The sequence below is a fragment of the Panthera onca genome, chromosome A2 (genome assembly GCF_046562875.1).
Source record: "Panthera onca isolate mPanOnc1 chromosome A2, mPanOnc1 haplotype 2, whole genome shotgun sequence".
Classification (NCBI taxonomy): domain Eukaryota; kingdom Metazoa; phylum Chordata; class Mammalia; order Carnivora; family Felidae; genus Panthera; species Panthera onca.
Genome location: NC_138340.1, coordinates 93,506,742 through 93,524,591, shown reverse-complemented (window position 1 = coordinate 93,524,591; position 17,850 = coordinate 93,506,742).

Below are 17,850 nucleotides of genomic sequence, written 5' to 3'. Positions count from 1 at the left end.
TGGTAGATTAGAAAAAGGCCAATATATGTTCTACAACTTTTTAGAAATTCTGCTCTGCGGTGGAATGAGCATTGCATTTCATTTCAGTGCAAATGTTTCCTGTGCTTGGGTACTTTTATTGTAGTTTGGTAAAACAAAATTTCTTATTTCTTGATTATGTACAGTGCTCAAGTCTTTATGAAAATAGTTGTCTAAATTTTGTGTTTAAGTTTTAAATTGAGTTTGGACATTTGGAAGATGAAATGTTTTTGCAAAATTCTAGTTCTGTTCACATCTGTTTATCATCTATTTTATATCATTAACTTGAGTATGTTTTCAGCGAGAGTGAGGCTTAAAAATACTAAAGCCTATTTTGGATGAAAACTGTTGAGTCTAAGAAGTTAAAACTCCTTTCAGATTCTATACAAGTCTTTGCCTAAACTAGTTTCATAAGTACAATTGAAAGGAAACTGTGTATTTAGGACATTTAATTTAGGTGACACATACGGTCTAAGGGATTTGGCAATAAAGAAAAGTAGAAAGATATCATTTTGTAAGAGATTAGTGAAAAAAGAAATGCAAACAAAGTCCTTCAGATTTGCTCATTTTTTCTTTTGCCAAATGTTTTGATGAACATGTATTAGAATAATTTTTGACTCCATATTAAAAGGAGTCGGGTGTGCAAAACTGATGGGATGGAAGATGATCAATCACCTTTGGAATAGTAAAGGCCACTAAGGCTTTTTATGCTAATGAATAAAACCCTAATAGAGTCTGCATCTTTCAGATGCTGAAAAACTTTCAGTTTTTATCTGAAAGTAAGCAGAGCTGTGTGGAGTCATAGTAAGTTAAAGTGCGTATATGTGTGTGTGTGTCTCCCCCACGATTTTTCATTGACTGCCACATCACTGCCTATCTTGCTTCTGGCTTCTTATGACGGGAGGCTGGCCTGGGCAATGCAGCCTTTTATGGGAGGAGATGCTCTGGTGATTGGGAGAATGTGGTCAATTGCAAATGGTCCCCAGAGGTGTGGGATCTGACCCAACACACATGTGGTGCATTCCTTTACTAGAGCATTAGGCACAGCAAGAGGATGGTGGGCTTGGGGTGGGGGACAGGAAACAGAGGATGTAATGTCAGAGAAAAGCAAGTGCTAGGTCCAGGCTCAAATTAGTCACCTGATGGGCAGTAACAACTGTTAAGATCTTCAAGCTCACTCTATTCCTTAGCTATAACTCAGGAACAAGTGATTTTCCTCTGATAATCTCTACTCTGTACGACCATCCTGAATGTGCATGTGTAAAGCCCAAAAGTGACCTTTCTATACTATTTGATACTCTGTGTAATGTGGCACTGTTAATTCTGTGTCCACTGACTCCGTTCTCCTTTACAGTAGTTCACCTGGGAACGTGTGTCTGGACCACTTCCTTCATCTTTGCTATAAAGCAGAATTTTCCAAAATTGTGGGCCGTGTTCCAAAGGTGGCACATGAGATGACTTTAGGTCACTCACAGGGCATTAAATAACAACCTATCACACAGCGAAAATTCATTTCTATCTCCTTTTAAGTTACTTTTAGTTGGTGCTATTTGAGATGGTAAGTTTGTCTTCCCAGTCTTGGTAGGAAAAAATTCTTTTCACAAAGAAAGAATAGCTTTCTGGACCTGAAGTACATGCTGAAGTATCCTAGGTAACACTGGGTTAAATATAAACGTTTAAAATTGTATTTATTTTAAAGACTTAATTTTTTAGATCAGTTTCAGATTTATAGCAACATGGAGAGGAAGGTAAAGAGATTTTCCTTATACCTCCTGCTCCCGACCACATGCACTTGGGGGGATAGCCTCCCCACTATCAATTTTCCCTACCTGAGTGGTCCATTTGTTACAATTAATGAACTTACCTTGACCCATCCTTAAAATGTATCTTAAAGGTAATTTTCCACTTATTCCAGTATTATTGTAATACTAGGTTTTTTAAATACTAGAGATAGAATGTTTAGATCTGCCAGTTCAAAGAAAAGTATTACACATTAGTACAGGTGATACACTAACATGGGAAAAAATCTGAAGGAAGGTCTTGAATAGCTGAAGTTTGGAAAACAATGATCTTTTGTTTGCTTTTTGCTTTTACTATTCTTCATAGGGTTCTCGAGTGAGTCCCATTTGTTTCAATATCTTTAAATATCTCCAGTCTATTAAGTTTCCCAAATATATGTCTGTCTTCTGAGATTCAGGCTCACCTGGCCAAATGTGAACTCCTTTTTTAAATGATAAAGACCTGCCTTTTCAAGGGGCTCCCAGTCTGATTAATGGCAAGCCTCCCCCATCTCCCTCAAGGTAGCTACCTGAGACTTCCTTATTTCCCCTCCCCCATCCCATTGCTTCCCATACAGAATCTTTCTCCAGATTCTCTGGCCTCTTTTTCTTGAATCTCCTTGGAGTCTGTTGTCTTTTGTCTGTATGTATTGACAGTGCTGTAACTCTAGCCCTCACAATGTGTGTCTTGGACCAATATACTTGCTTCTTAACTGAATTCTCTGCCTCCTTTATTGATTCTCTCTCTGTCCATTCTGCTCACCACTGCCCAAGTTATTTTTGTAGTGTATATAAATCAATACATGGCATTCCATTGTTTAAAACCCTTTGGTGGTTTGTACTTGCTTACTTGAAATGATAGAAAGTCCTTTACTTGGTGTGTGAAGCCCTTCATGGTCTGCGTTTTGACTACCCATCCATTTTTCATTTCCTGACAGACCCTTCTGATTTCCCACCTCACACCATATATTATGGCAACATTTATAGTTTCCTAGTGTAGTGATTGTGCTACACCTCTCTGCTTACGTACACATGACTCCATCTACTAAAGAGGAAGTCTGGATAGTGATTAAGAGCAAACGATTTGTGTTTTATGCCTATCGTTGTTACTTATAAGTATGTGATCTTGGTCAGGTTACTTAACCTTTTTATGTCTCAGTTGCTTTATGTAAAATGGGGATACATACTAAGAATAATACACATCTCACAGGTTGATCTGAGGATATAATGATATAAACAGATGAAGTGCCTAGAATAGTGCTAGAAACATAGGAAGTGCTATATGAGTTATTATTACTATCACTCTGAATGCCTTTTTATATCAACTGAGTGAACTCCTATAATTTTTTTTCATTTTTGAAGTAGCTCATTTTACAAATTTTATATAGTATAATGTGTAAAAATGTCAAATACAGTATTGAATGAAGGACTAATAAAAAATTTATAAGGTGTTCATATTTATGAGGCAGACGTAATTCAAACAAAACAACCTTGAGAGGAAATTAAAATATATTGAAATTTTTGATAAATGATAATTAAATATCAATGTTAATTTTTTAGAAAGTATTTTAAATCGTCTTTTTTAATTAAAAATTTACAAAGTTTTTGGAGTTCTTGCTGGAATGAGATAAATTTTATCATAGATGTTATTCGTTTTTCTATAGATGTAAATCATAAACTTTCTCCTATAAAAGGATGAAAAGATAAAATAGATAAATTGTATAAGTAGATAACTTAGAATGAATGAAGCCTTTTTCAATTCTCCAGACTCTCTTAAAGTACATATTCTTAAACTATCTGATTATTTACTTTCATTTTATTCATTAATTCAAAGATATTTATTTAGATGATTTTCAGGTATTATTTTCATTTTGGAGTATTTGCTTTCACAAACTTGATACTTTTAATTTATTAAAACGTATTTACATATGTTACTGCCAAAAGTAGTTCTGTTTAAGTGATTAAAAGTCCTATCATTTGATAATTACAATCGCAGTATTTGCTAGCTGATCTCTTTTCACATCAAATAAAACATCGCATGTTTTCTTTCCCTAATTCCGGTTAACATAGAGTATAATATTAGCTTCAGGTGTAAAACTTAGTGATTCATCACTTACATACAATACCCAGTGCTCACATAGCAAGTGCCCTCCTTAATAGCTATCACCCATCTAGCCCAGATTCCACCTACCTCCCCTCTAGCAGCTCTGAGTTCTCTATAGTTTAGAGTCTGTTTTACGGTTTACCTCTTTCCTCCCCACTATGTTTATTTGTCTTGTTTATTTTTTAATTTAATGTTTGTTTATTTTTGAGAGAATGAATGTGAGTGGGGAAGGGGAAGAGAGGGAGAGAGAGGGGTGGGGGGAGAGAGAGAGAGAGAGAGAGAGAGAGAGAGAAGAATCTGAAGCAGGCTCTAGGCTCTGAGCTGTCAGCATAGACCCTATGTGGGGCTCAAACCCACAAACTGTGTTATCATGACTTGACAGCCCTGATCCAGGCACCCTGATTTGTTTTGTTTCTGAAATTCTACATATGAGTGAAATCTTAGGGTATTTGTCTTTCTCTGGACAACTTATTTCGCTTAGCATAATAGAGTGTAGCTTCAGCCATGCCCTTGAAATGGCAAGATTTCATTCTTTTTAATTCTTCTTTCATTCTTTATATAAATAAAATATAAAATATATATGTGCACATCTCCTCATTCATTCATTTAGCCGATGGACATTTGGGCTCTTCCCTTTGGCTGTTGTTGATAGTGGTGCTATGACCATCAGGGTGCATGTATCCCTTGAAACAGTATTTTTGTATCCTTTGGGTAAATACTAGTAGTATTGCTAAATCCTAGGGTAGTTCGATTTTTAGCTTTTTGAGGACACTCCATACTGTTTTGCAGAGTGGCTGCACCAGTTTGCATTCCCACCAACAGTGTAAGAGGGTTCTCATTTCTCTGCATTCTCGCCAACATCTATTGTTTCCTGAGTTGTTAAATTTTAGCCATTCTGACTGGTATGAGGTGATGCCTCATTGCAGTTTTGATTTGTTTTTCCCTGATGATGAGTGAGGTTGAGTATCTTTTCATGTCTTTTTGCCATCTGGATGTCATCTTTGTAAAAATGCTTATTCATGTCTTCTGCCCATTTTTTTAACTGGATTATTTGTTTTTTAGGTGTTGAGTTTGATAAGCTCTTTATAGATTTTTGGATACTAGTCCTTTATCCAATAGCTTATTTGCAAATAGCTTCTCCCATTCCAAAGGTTGCCTTTTGGTTTTGTTGTTTCCTTCAGTGTGCAGAAACTTTATCTTGATGAGATCCCAATGGTAAATTTTTGCTTTTGTTTCCCTTGCATCAGGAGACATTTCTAGGTAAAAGTTGATACAGCCAATGACAAAGAGATTGCTACCTGTGTTCTCCTTTAGGATTATGATGGCTTCCTTTCTCAGATTTTAATCCATTTTGAATTCAGTTTTCTGTATGGTGTAAGGAAGTGGTCCAGTTTCATTCTTCATGTAGCTGTCCAGTTTCCCCAATACCATTTGTTGAAAATACTTTTTTTTCCCATTGGATAATCTTTCCTGCTTTGTCAAAGATGAATAACCATATAGTTGTGGGTCTATTTCTGGGTTTTTTATTCTGTTCCATTGATATCTGTGTCTATTTTTGTGCCAGTACCATACTGTCTTGATCACTACAGCTGTGTAATATACCTTGAAGTCTGGAATTGTGATGCTGTTGGCTTTGCTTTTCTTTCTCAAGATCGCTTTGGCTATTAGGGATCTTCTGTAGTTTGTGCAAATTTTGGGATTGTTTGTTCTAGCTTTGTGAAAAAACATTGGTGGTATTTTGATAGGGATTATATTAAATGTATAGATGGCTTTAGGTAGTATAGACATTTTAAAAATATTCTTTCAGTCGATCTGCATGGATTTTTTTCCATTGTCTCATCTTTAATTCATCAGTGTTATATAATTTTCAGAGTATGGATTTTTTGCCTCCTTGGTTAGATTTATTCCTAGGTATCTTACAGTTTTTGGTGTAATTGTAGATGGGATCAGTTCCTTGATTGCTCTTTCTGCTGCTTCATCATTGACATACAGAAATGCAACTGATTTCTGTCCATTGATTTTTGTATCCTATGACTTTATTGAATTTCTGTATCAATTTTGGCAGTTTTTTTGGTGGAGTCTTTAGGGCTCTTTACATAGAGTATCGTGTTGTCTGCAAATAGTGAAAATTTGACTTCTTCCTTGCCAATGTGGATGCATTTTACTTTCTGTTGTCTTATTGCTGAGGCTGGACTCCTATAAATTCTTAAAGACAGATAGAGTATCACCTCCTCTGTGAAATACATATCCATATCTCCAGGGGCATATTGTTTCTCTGGCAATGTGCTTCCACTGGAACTATAATGTACTTACTTGAGCAAATACCATATTTCATTATACTTCTTTTGTTTTCTGTTTTTCCTCACTACTAGACTGTGGGCTTCTTGAAAGAAAGGCTTGCATTTTACTTACTTTCGTCTGTGAAAAGTATGTGCTCAGTTTGTCAAATGAATGAACAAATAAAATTATGTGATCTTGAAAAACAGTTTTTCATCCTGGAAAATTTCAAAACCAAACAAAACTAGAGATGCTCATACAATGAACCATCATATACCCCAAATCTAGCTTCAGCCATCAACATATTGCCATTTTTGTTTTATCTAATCTTTATTTTTGATAGACTATTTTAAAGCAAATCTCATTTGTTTTTATTAATAAGTCACTAGATATCATGAATAGGTAAGGACTTAGTTTAAACAAGACCACAGTGAACAAACTGGTGTCATATAATACCCATTTTGTATTGTTTTCCCTAATCGTTCCCCAAAAATCTTTGAATTTTTGGTTGGGTTGCATTAGAATCTTTCCCCACCACACCCCACACCCCAAAGTCTATATATAGCGTTTAGTTAATGCGTCTGTAAACTCTTAATGTCAAAAAGCATTCCCTCTTACTTAATTTTTAAATAAACTAGATCATTTGCCCTTGAGCATTTCCCACATTTGGGATTTGGTTGACTGTATTGCTATATTACTATTTAACATGTTTCTCTATCCCTATATCCTATAAAGTGACATCTAGAGAATTGATCAAACTCAGGTTCAATTTTTGTAATAGAATATTTCATAGGTCATAGTCTATATCTTCTGTTCCATATTATGAGTAGTAACATGATGTGGGATTGTTCAATTTTAGTGATAAAATTTTTCAGTCGGGTTTGGGTGATGTCAACTTCATTTGTCCATTTAAAGAGTTCATCATCATCCTTTAGTTTAACATTTTAGCAGCCCATGAATGACCATTGTCTCAACCCATTATTTCATTAGGAGTTGCAAAATGGTGATTTTTCTAATTCTACCATGTCTTATGCATTTGTTACCTCGGCTTATTATATAAAGAAGATTATTCCTCATTAATTACTGAGTTACCTTCAGATAGAGTTCATAAAGGAAAGATAAATGCATCAACTTTGCTTTTGTAAATTTTTATAATGATGGAATGTGTGCTAGCAGTGTCTAATGGTGATCAGTACAATTTTTTCAAACATGTTTTGGACCTGATGGAATGTTATGTATTTACTATGTTTCATTCAATTGCAATAAGTATTCTTCATGATACTCAGGTTATTCTAGCTTTGGACTATAGGAGCTGTTCAAGGTACTCCTGAGTCCTTTTGATAGGTCTTTGGAAGTCTTACCTTGTTTTCAGGTACAGCAAGATAACCTCTTGTATATTTCTTGCCATAGACCTGGAATTACTCAATTGTATCATTGTACTTACTTCCCTTAAGCATGAAATGGTATTTAGAGATGACAATCTGAGTCATAGGATGGAATAGCATTGTTTCTAGGCCCTTTCAGTGGATGGAACTAGGAAATGCATATCTTACTGAAAGAAAAATAAGTGAGATCATACTTAAATCTCCAGTTTAAATGATTATAGGGTTTTTATTTAACCTTTCTGATCTTTTTAAAATAATTATTCTGAAAACTATGCTTACTAACTGTATTAATGCAATTACATATGTGCTATAATATTTTATAGTAGTTTCTTTTTTTATAGTTATTTCACTTAAAAATACCTGTAGTACTACTACTAACAAAACCATTCTGTTAAACTTTCTGTATGTGTGCATGTGTGTATTTGGTCTTCAGGATGTTAAAAAATAATAACACTTTTTCAGATAATTGTTGATTCACACATACTTGTAAGAAAGCACACAGACAGATCCCATGAATCCTTTATTCAGTTCCAATGGGAGCATCTAGTAAAACTATTGGTTGATAGGACAACCAGCGTACTGGCATTGTTACAAAATGTTTGCATCAATACAAAAATTCTTCAAGTTATCCTTTTAGGGCTCTCCCCACTTCCTTTCTGCCTCTACCCTCTCATTACCCTCTGGCAGTCGCTTACTGTTCTCTATTTCTGTAAATTTTCCATTTAAAAATGTTATCTAAATGAAATACAACTGAATGTTAACTTGTGGGATGGGCTTTTTTCCATTCACCATATTTCTCTGGAGATTCCTCCTAGTTCTTGAGTGTATCAATTATTCCTTCCATTTTATTGGTGTTTAGTAATCCATGATATGGATATACTGTAGTTTGGTTAACCGTTCACCCGTTGGAGGACATCTAGGTTGTTCCCAGTTTGGACTGTCAGGAATAAAGCTTCTATAAACTTTTACATACAGATTTTTATGTGAACCTAAATTTTCATTTCTCTGGGATAAATTTATAGGAGTGTAACTGCTGGTTCAAACTGTAGTTGCATATTTAGTTTTTAAAGGAACAAATTATTTTCTAGGATGGCTGTACCATTATATATTCCCACAAGCAATATAAGAGTAATCCAGTTTCTCAGTATCCTCATGAGCATTTGGTGCTGTCATTATTTTTTGTTTTAGCCATTTTGTAACCTCTCATTGTGGTGTCAACTTGCATTTCCCTAAAGGCTATGAATGTTGAACATCTATTCATGTGTATGCTTGGTGTCTTAGTCTATTTGAGCTGCTATAACAAAATTCCTCAGACTATTAACAAAGATTTATTCTCACAGTTTTGGAAGCTGGGAGTCCAGGGTCAAGATGCCAACATTGTCACATTCTGATAAGAGCCCTCTTCCTTGTTCATAGCTATCACCTTATCACTATGCACTGACATGGTAGAAAGGCTAGAGCACTCTGTGGGGCCTTTTAAATAAAAATACCAATTCTGTACTTATGGGCTCCACCTTCATGATCTAAGCACACCCAAAGTCTCCACTTCCAATTACCATCACATGGGGCTTTGGGATTCTAACATTTGTGTTTGAGGAGGACACATTCAGATCATCACACTTGCCATCTGTTGCTATAATAATCAGTTCATGATTATTTGCCCAATTTCTAATTAGATAATTGCTTACTTTTCAGTTTTGAGTGTTCTTTGAATGGCAGGTACTGGTCCTTCTATTTTGCAAATACTTTATTCCCCTTGGTAGCTTTTCTTTTCATCATAACTTTTACTCTGCAAAATACTCTGTTAACTTTGAAGTCAAATTATTAGTTTTTTCTTTTATGGATTGTACTTTTACTATCCCATCAAAGAATCTCTCATCTAATTCTATATCCCCAAATTTTTGTCCTCCTCCAAAACATTTTCATAGTTTTATAATTTAGATTGAAGTCTACAATCCATTTTGAGGGTTTTTTTGTTTGTTTCTTTGTTTGTTTGTTAAAGGTGTGAGACTTAGGTAAAGAGTTTTTTGTTTTTCTATAGATGTCTTGCTCTAGAACCATTTGTTCAAAAGGTTATCTTTTTTTATTGAGTCACTTCTGCACTTTTCTTAAAATCAGTTGTTGATATTTGCATGCATCTATTTTTGGATTCTTCCATTGATCTGTGTGTTTATCCTTTGGTTAATACCACATCATCTTGGTTCCTGTAGCTATATAATACGTTTTAAAATCAGTATTCCTACTCCTACCACTTTATGCTTTCTCAAAATTGTGTTATCTATTTTAGTTCTTCTGTCTTCACATACAAACTTCAAAACGAATCTTGTCCATATTTACAAAAAATCTTGGACTTTCAGGCCAATTGCATTAAAGTTGTATCTAAAGTTGAGGAAGAATTCATCTCTATGCTAGATTGAGTCTTCCAATCCAACACCTATGCTTCTCCACTTCTTTAGCTCTCTTTTTTTTGTCATTGTTTCATAGTTTTCAGCATACAAGCACCCTATATCTTTTGTTAGATTTAAATGTATTGTTATATTTAAATCTATTTCATTTTTTGGAAGGGGGTGATTATAAGCATACTTTCATTTTAGTGTCCATGTGTTCATTATTTATAGAACTAAACTTGATTTTTGTACTTTAGTCTTGTATCCTTTGACCTTATTGAAGTCACTCATGAGTTCTAGAAGTTTTTGTTGTTGATATCCTGGGATTTTCTACATAGACAATTACGCCACTTACCAGGATGGACAGTTTGCCACCCCCACCTCCAATTCTGATTTATATTGTTTGATTTTCTTGACTTGCTAGAATTTCCAGTACAGTGTTAAAATAAGAGTGCTGAGAGCATATATCCTTGCATTGTTTGCAATGGGAACAAGGGAGAAAATACTCAGTCTATAACTATTGACGGTAATGTTAACAGTAGAATTTCATATATATTCTTTACCAAATTGAGGGAGTTTGCCTCTATTTGTACTTTTCAGAGCATTTTTGTCATGGATAGAAGTTGAAATTTGTTAAATGCCCTTTCTGCATCAATACACTTTACTTTTCTCTCTATAATTTTGTGAATTTGTGTGTGTGTGTTGGGGGGGGGGGGGAATCTGTACATCTCCTAATAATTGTTAATTGAGTAAAGAAAGTAACGAACTTGTTGTGCTTAGATGTCCACTAATTCAAGTATGTAACGGAAATGTTGTGGTGGATTAGTGCTGAAAATAAAGGACTATAGATTTATGAGTTAGCATCAGACCTTATTATTGCTATAGTATTTGTATAGGTGTATATGTTCCTATATACATACGTAGGTGTTATACGTACCTATATATGTATATAGGTGGACAGTCTGGTATATAGGAGTGTGTCTGTCTCTGTTTGTATGTAACCAAAGTCCAGGAATGTGTAATTACAAGCTTTTAATGCCTGCCTCTTCCTCTTTCTTTTTATTCTTCCTTTTCTCCCTGATCCAACTATTCACTTAAAGAGTAAATGGTATCTGCTTTCTGAACCCTCATCCTAATTGCACTGCTGCTGCTTCCTCCTCTAGGACATGAACCTTTCCCCATCTTCCCACTGAGGATACTTTACTAAAAGTGCTGAAAAGTAATTCCTATTCTTACTAAATAGAAGTTCTGTAAGAATAGTGATAGTGCTCATGTCTCTTTCGTTCACTGTTGTATTTTGTAGTAATAGCATAGTATTTGATATATAATAAGTGCTTAATAATACTTTCTTCATGAATGGATGAATTAATCCAGTGGTGGCTAGCTGTGCTGGGCCCTAGAAGGCATTTATTACCAGTTTTTGTTTAAGAGCTTATGATTTTGTTACAGAGATAAAATGAATTTCCCTAGATAGTTCAACAGATGATAAAAAAAAAAAAAATTGCTATTATCAGTGAGCTGGAATTCAAAGATGGGCCAGAGCCTGTCAGTTGTTCCATAGGGGATGGTAGAGTAGAATTTGAATGGGAAAATGTGGTAGAACAGCAATAGTTATGTGCGGCTCAGCTTGGTGGGTTCATGAAAACAAATAGTGATAGGAAAATGTGGATTAGAGGGATGACCCCCACTCCCCAACCCAAATATTGAATCAGACTTGTACACCTGAAATAAATCCCACTTGGTCATGGAATATAATAATTCTGATACTTTCCTGAATCCTATATATTAATATTGTCAGGATTTTCACATGTATATTCTTGAGAACTACTCGTCTCTAGTTTTCTTAGTACTGTCTTTTTCTGGGTTTCTGTTTGAGAGTAATGCTAACTTCATAAAACTAATTGAAGTATATGCTCCTCTGGTTTCTAGAAGAGATGGTCTAGAATTGGTGCTCATTCTTTTATTTTTGGTCAATTCTAGAAAAAAAAACCAGATCAGAATATCCTCTTTTTGGAAGTTTTAAAATAATAAATTCAGCTTCCTCTATCAATTCTTTTAGGGTAGGTATGCTGGTAACAAGTTCTTTTAGTTTTGCATCATCTGAGAGGGTTTTGATTTCCCCTTAATTGCTGGAAACTATTTTCATTGGATGTAGGATTCTGGGCTGATAATTTATTTCTTTACGCATTTGAAAAATGTGCCACTTTCTGGACTCCATGTTTTCTAATAGAAAATAGACTGTCGTGCAGATGTTTTTCTCTTGCAAGTAGGTGTCATTTCTCTCATGCAGCTTTCCAAATCTCTTATTTGTTTTTCTTATTTGGAAGTTTCATTATGATGCATTTTGGGGTGGATTTCCTTGAGTCTGTCCAATTTTTAGACCACTTAGCTTCTTGAATATATAGGTTTGTCTGTTGCCAACTCAAGAAAGTTTTAAGACCTTATTTGAATACTTTTTAAGCCTTATTCTCTTTCTACTCTAATTCTGGGACTAGGATTTCTTGAATGTTAAATATTTGGTTAGAGTCCACAGGTCCCTGAGTATCACTTTTTTCTTTATTGACTGATGGAAATTGGTAGTTGCAGGTAACAGAGTCTCAGTTTCTGAAAGAGAATTGTTTTTCTTTTTTTCTTCTCTGTCTCACAAAATTATTGGGAGGACCAGAGATAGGGGCTCGAGGGTATATACCTGGAAGTGGGATTGTTAGATAACATGGTAATTCTATTTGTAAGTTTTTGAGGAACTTCCATACTGTTTCCATAGTGACTATATCAACTTAAATTCCAACCAACAATGCACAAGCGTTTCCTTTTCTCCATATCATTGCCAATATTTTTTGTCTCTTTGAGGATAGCTTTCTAACAGGTAAGAGGTTATATCTCCTATCATTGTGGCTTTAATTTGCATTTAACTGATGAAGTCACGTTGAGAATCATTTCTTGTTCTTAGTGACCATTGTTGCCTTTGAAAAAGCATATTATGTTCCTCTGCTCATTATTAATCAGATTGTTTTTTGCTTGTTTTCTTCTAGGCTGTAGTGGTTCCTTATGTATTTTGGATATTAACTCTTTACCAGAGTTAATACAGGAATGGATACATTCCTTAGGTTGTTTTTTGATTTTGTTAATTTTTTCTGTGCAGAAGTTTTCAGTTTCATATAGTCCCACTTAATTTTGCTTTTTTTTGCCTTTCCTTTGGTGTTCTATCCAAAAAAATTATCAAAATTTTTTTTTAACACTTATTTTGGAGAGACAGAGACAGAGTGCGAGTGGGTGGGAACAGAGAATGAGAGGAAGGCAGAATTTAAAGCAGGCTCCAGGCTGTGAGCTGTGAGCACAGAGCCCAATGCAGGGCTTGGACCCACGAACCATGAGATCATGACCTGAGCCGAAATTGGACACTTAATGGACTGAGCCACTCAGGCATCCCTTAACTTTTCCTCTTCATTTCTATAGTGGTTCATTCTGTGGTGTCTGTTTCTACTTGGATTCCTTCTACAGTAATCTTCATTTGTCTCTTTACACCAACTCTGTTGCTTAACCATCCTGAATGCCTCAACATTTATGATGTAAAATTTAGATTGATGTTTTATTTGATAGCTTCTATACTTCATTTTTTTGGGTAATACTGGGTTCTAACTTTTTGTTCACTAGTCATATTTTTTTCTGATGTGATTTCATTTTCATAAGTATATAAAAGTATATGTAAGTATTTCAAAAGTATATAATTAGTATATGATTTAGATTTCACCTTTTATCTTACAATATTTTTAATTGGCTTTAACTGCAACTTTTTTCATTGTTGATATTAAGTAGGATAGAATTTACTGTATTTGAGAAGAAAGTGCCTGTTGAGCAGAAATGAAGGTCACAATTGCTTTTCCAGCTTCAAAACTAGATTTCCTCTTAGGTTTCACTGTAATAAATTAAAAAAAAATACTTATCTGCATAGCTATATCTTTAATTCTTAGATCACCTCTGCAGCTTTTTATTTCATTAGGATGTAAATCTGCTTTCTCTTTCATACCCAATAGTTTTTACCCCAAAGAAGAGGTGATCTGCTCTGACCAGTTTCTGTGCATTGTAGAGTTTTGACTATTTTTGAAATCCTGGCTGCTTCAGGCTGCCCCAACACCCCCAGACTTTTCTGCAATCCTCTTGTACATACCTACTAATAGGAACTTGTGAAGTTTCCCAGTGGTTATGAGTGTCTTCTGTTTGGCCATTTGAGTCTTCCATTCTGAGTGAAAACCTCTTTGAGAATGAATACTTGGGATTCCTAGCTTCCTTGGTTTTTAGAGCCCACCAGAGTTCTCTGTATTCCTTTTGCTTATTCCAGCCTAGTTGTTGTTTTCCCTAGGATTTTGCTGCTGTCAGTGTTTTAAATACACTTGTTTTTATACTGGGATTTACAGGATAATTTATCACCTTGTTTTACAGTCTATTCTGTTTATTGCTGCATAACAAATATGCCCCAAGTGTATTGCCTTAGAACAATTTATTATTGGTATTTTTGGGTCATGGATTCAGGCATGTCATGGTATGGGTGTCTTGTCTGTTTCACAGTGTTAGAACTGCAGGTGAGGTGACTGGAATGGTTGAGAGTGGGAAGATCTGGGACTTGCCAGGCCTCCCCTTTATCTCTTCACATGGCTCACATAGGCTTCTTCAGACTAGAGTAGCCTCAAGGTATTTGAAGATCTTACATAGTAACTAAAGTCTCCAGGAGACCAACATGAAAGCATCCAGATTTCTTAAAAGCTCGGCCTGAAAATGACATAATATCTCTTCTGCCTATTGTAACTCAAAGCAGTCACAGGCCAGCCAAAACTCAAGGGCAAGGCAAATAGATCTGCCTTTTGATGGCAGGAATGTCTAAGAGCTGTGGCCTCCTTCAATTCACTATAATAACCTAGTTAGCCTTTTAAAAATAACAGCTTTATTGAGATATAATTCACATATCCTGTAATTCATCCACTGGAAAATGCACAGTGTAATGATTTTTGGTATATTAATAGAATTGTGCAACTTTTGCACAATTTTGGAACATTTTTATCACCCACAAAAGAAACCCTGAACCAATTAACAGTAACTCTGATTTTTGTTAGCTTTTTAAAAGGGATTTGGAGATTGAAATAAAAAATGACACAGGACCACCCCCATTTTGCTCAAACTTGTGATAGGTTTTTATTTAAAGGGACTATTTCTGGTTTCTGAGATATGTATTATTGAGAATAAGGCACAGATGCAATTTTAAAAATACATCAGTAATATGAGAATTTTATCTTCCCTGTTTTCTACCAGATGTTATAGGGGAACAAATGAAATGATGAAAATAAAAACAGTTTTAAAAAGTTGAAAATCCATTCTGCATGTATTATTTGTGGTTCCTTAAATTTTAAACAGAGGAAAATGAAGTATTTTGAGAACATATTACCGTAGATTTTGTATATTTCTCAGTAGTTATAGTATCAATTTTCCTGTATTAAATTATGAATATACATATTCCTTGCATTTAAAGCAGTGAATTCTAAAATTTTGCTAATAAAGTACATGTTCACCTATACAATCCTGTTTTCTCTTGAGAACCAATTTTAAAGCTGAACTTAAAAATCTAGGAAATACATACCGACAGATTTCGAGTGTGGTTTGTGCAGCAGTGCCTTGGTAAGGAGAACTTGATCATCCAGTGCTGGGACTCCTACCCTTCCTTTCCTATACCTTCTGTCTTATCCCAGCCTGGATCTCTGCCACAAGGCTGCCTAGGTCCCAGGCATGGATGACCATGTAACTGACGACTTTCCTAAATTGAGAGTTGATAAAGGGGAGAAGCTCGATCTTTTTGCACTTAGAATTGGGGTAATCATATGATATATACTACCAATTGTGATGCTTTTGTCTTGGAGAAACGTTAAACAGGACACGCCCCTGGGGATAACGGATGTACATTGGGCTCCTCCTGAGCAATCAAAGTGTGTGGTCACTACCTAAAGATATATCTTACTTTGTTTTTCTTTTAAACTTTCTGTGTCACTTGGTGACTGAAACATAGGGTGCTTTTCTCTCTGGATAGTCTTTCAACAAAGAGACTAGTCATATTGGGCATTGGCACCTGGAGGAGAAGACGGATTTAAGGTGAGGTATGCCTCCTACCAATATGGAGGTATAAATATGACATATAGTCACATATTGACTAGTTTGAAGTGAAATGGTGACCTAGTCATTTAATTAGTTAGGTTTGGAAGGTGTGTTTTTTTTGTTCTGTGTTTACCAGATTCACAGATACTTGGTTTTCTGTAAAATTATGCATAAAAAAATCCCTAATCATAAGAGAGTGTCTATTATGAACAGGTAGCTTAAATTCTGTCTCCAAATTTGATTCTCCATTTCTCTGTTGCTAGAGATTGTCTTGGGCTTAGTACATGTCTAATCTTAGTTTTGTTCCCTTAAAAAAATAAGGATAATACTAGTCCCTACCTCACATGGTTGTTTGAAGGCATACCAAGGTGAGATATGCAAAAAGCCTTCTATGTACTCAGTCTTATATAAATCATATGGGAGGTATTACTATTAACTGGTAAAGCATTTGGGCTCTGAAATGAAAATTCTTGGTTCTAAATTTCTGTTTCATAATAACTTATTTGGCATGTATCTTCTATATTAATCTCTCACTGAAACTCAGTTCTATCTATAAGATGAGGATACAACCAATACCTTCTTCATAGGATTGTTTTAAGAATCGAAGGATATATAATGTATGATAATATCGTAGCCTAGTGCCTGGAAAATGCTAAGCACTTGTACATGTCAGTTATTACTAGTGGGATCATTGGTCATATTAACAAGGACAATAGAAAACTAGGAAAGAACTTTTATTAAAACAGGGTTTAATCGAGATTGTTCTTTGTTACTTTTTTCCTACGGAAGTCTGACAAAGATTTGAAGGTTTTTTTTTTCCTTTTGTCAGGCTGTAGGTATGTTCTTTTCATGTATAAATATGGTTTTCTTTGCTGCATTAGAATCTTAAATCTGGAGTCATAAAAGACCATTAAGTGAAAAAAGGATTATCTACTTGTTCTTCTGTCAACCTGTACATCAAGCATGACTCTATCAGGGGGCCTTGGCTTGTAGGACACACTGGAGCAGAGGACCGTGGGCTTGCTCTATCTCCACTGCTCAACCCAGCACAGTTTTTGCCACTGAACCTGCACAAGCCTGGACTCCTGGCCCAGATAGGATCCGGTTCCCAGGAGGAAGAGGTGGCCCCCTGCCAGTGACCTAGAATTAGGGTATTGTGATGTTTCACCATTTGATCTGCTGATTTTTGTCAGCTATGTTGTGGGCCTCTCCTGTTTGGCCATCAGTACCACAGTGTGGTTTCATGTGTCTCCTACCACTGACCTAAATCCTCTTCAAAACAGACCGTAGTGTCAGAACTCTGTTTCTAATGCAAGATTCGAGATAGATTGCATAGCTAGGGCAAAGCTAATTTGGACTCCCCTAACTTATAGTTAGGGAAGAATCTATAACTGTATGAAGATATTTTATCTGGTTTAAGCACTCAGTGTATGTCTTACAAAGGTCTCCACCTTCAGATATATAAAGAAACAGCTTGTTCATGTCTTACAAGTGATCTGATCTTGGTCACAAGCTACTGACTGGGTTAAAACTGGCCCCTTCAGGTTTATGTTCAGTGTTTCAGGATTCTACTTGCTTTTCATATTTCTCCCTGAAATGGAGTCAGCGTGTAAAAAGGTGCTCACTGTCTTCCTTGGCATCAGAAAAAGGGCTGTAGTTGTGTGTGTCTGTGTATGTCCTTGTGCTACTCTCTGGATTCATTGCTGGTTCTGCAGCGATTCTTAGAGCCTTTCATAGCTAGATGTGCTGGCATACTCTGCTGG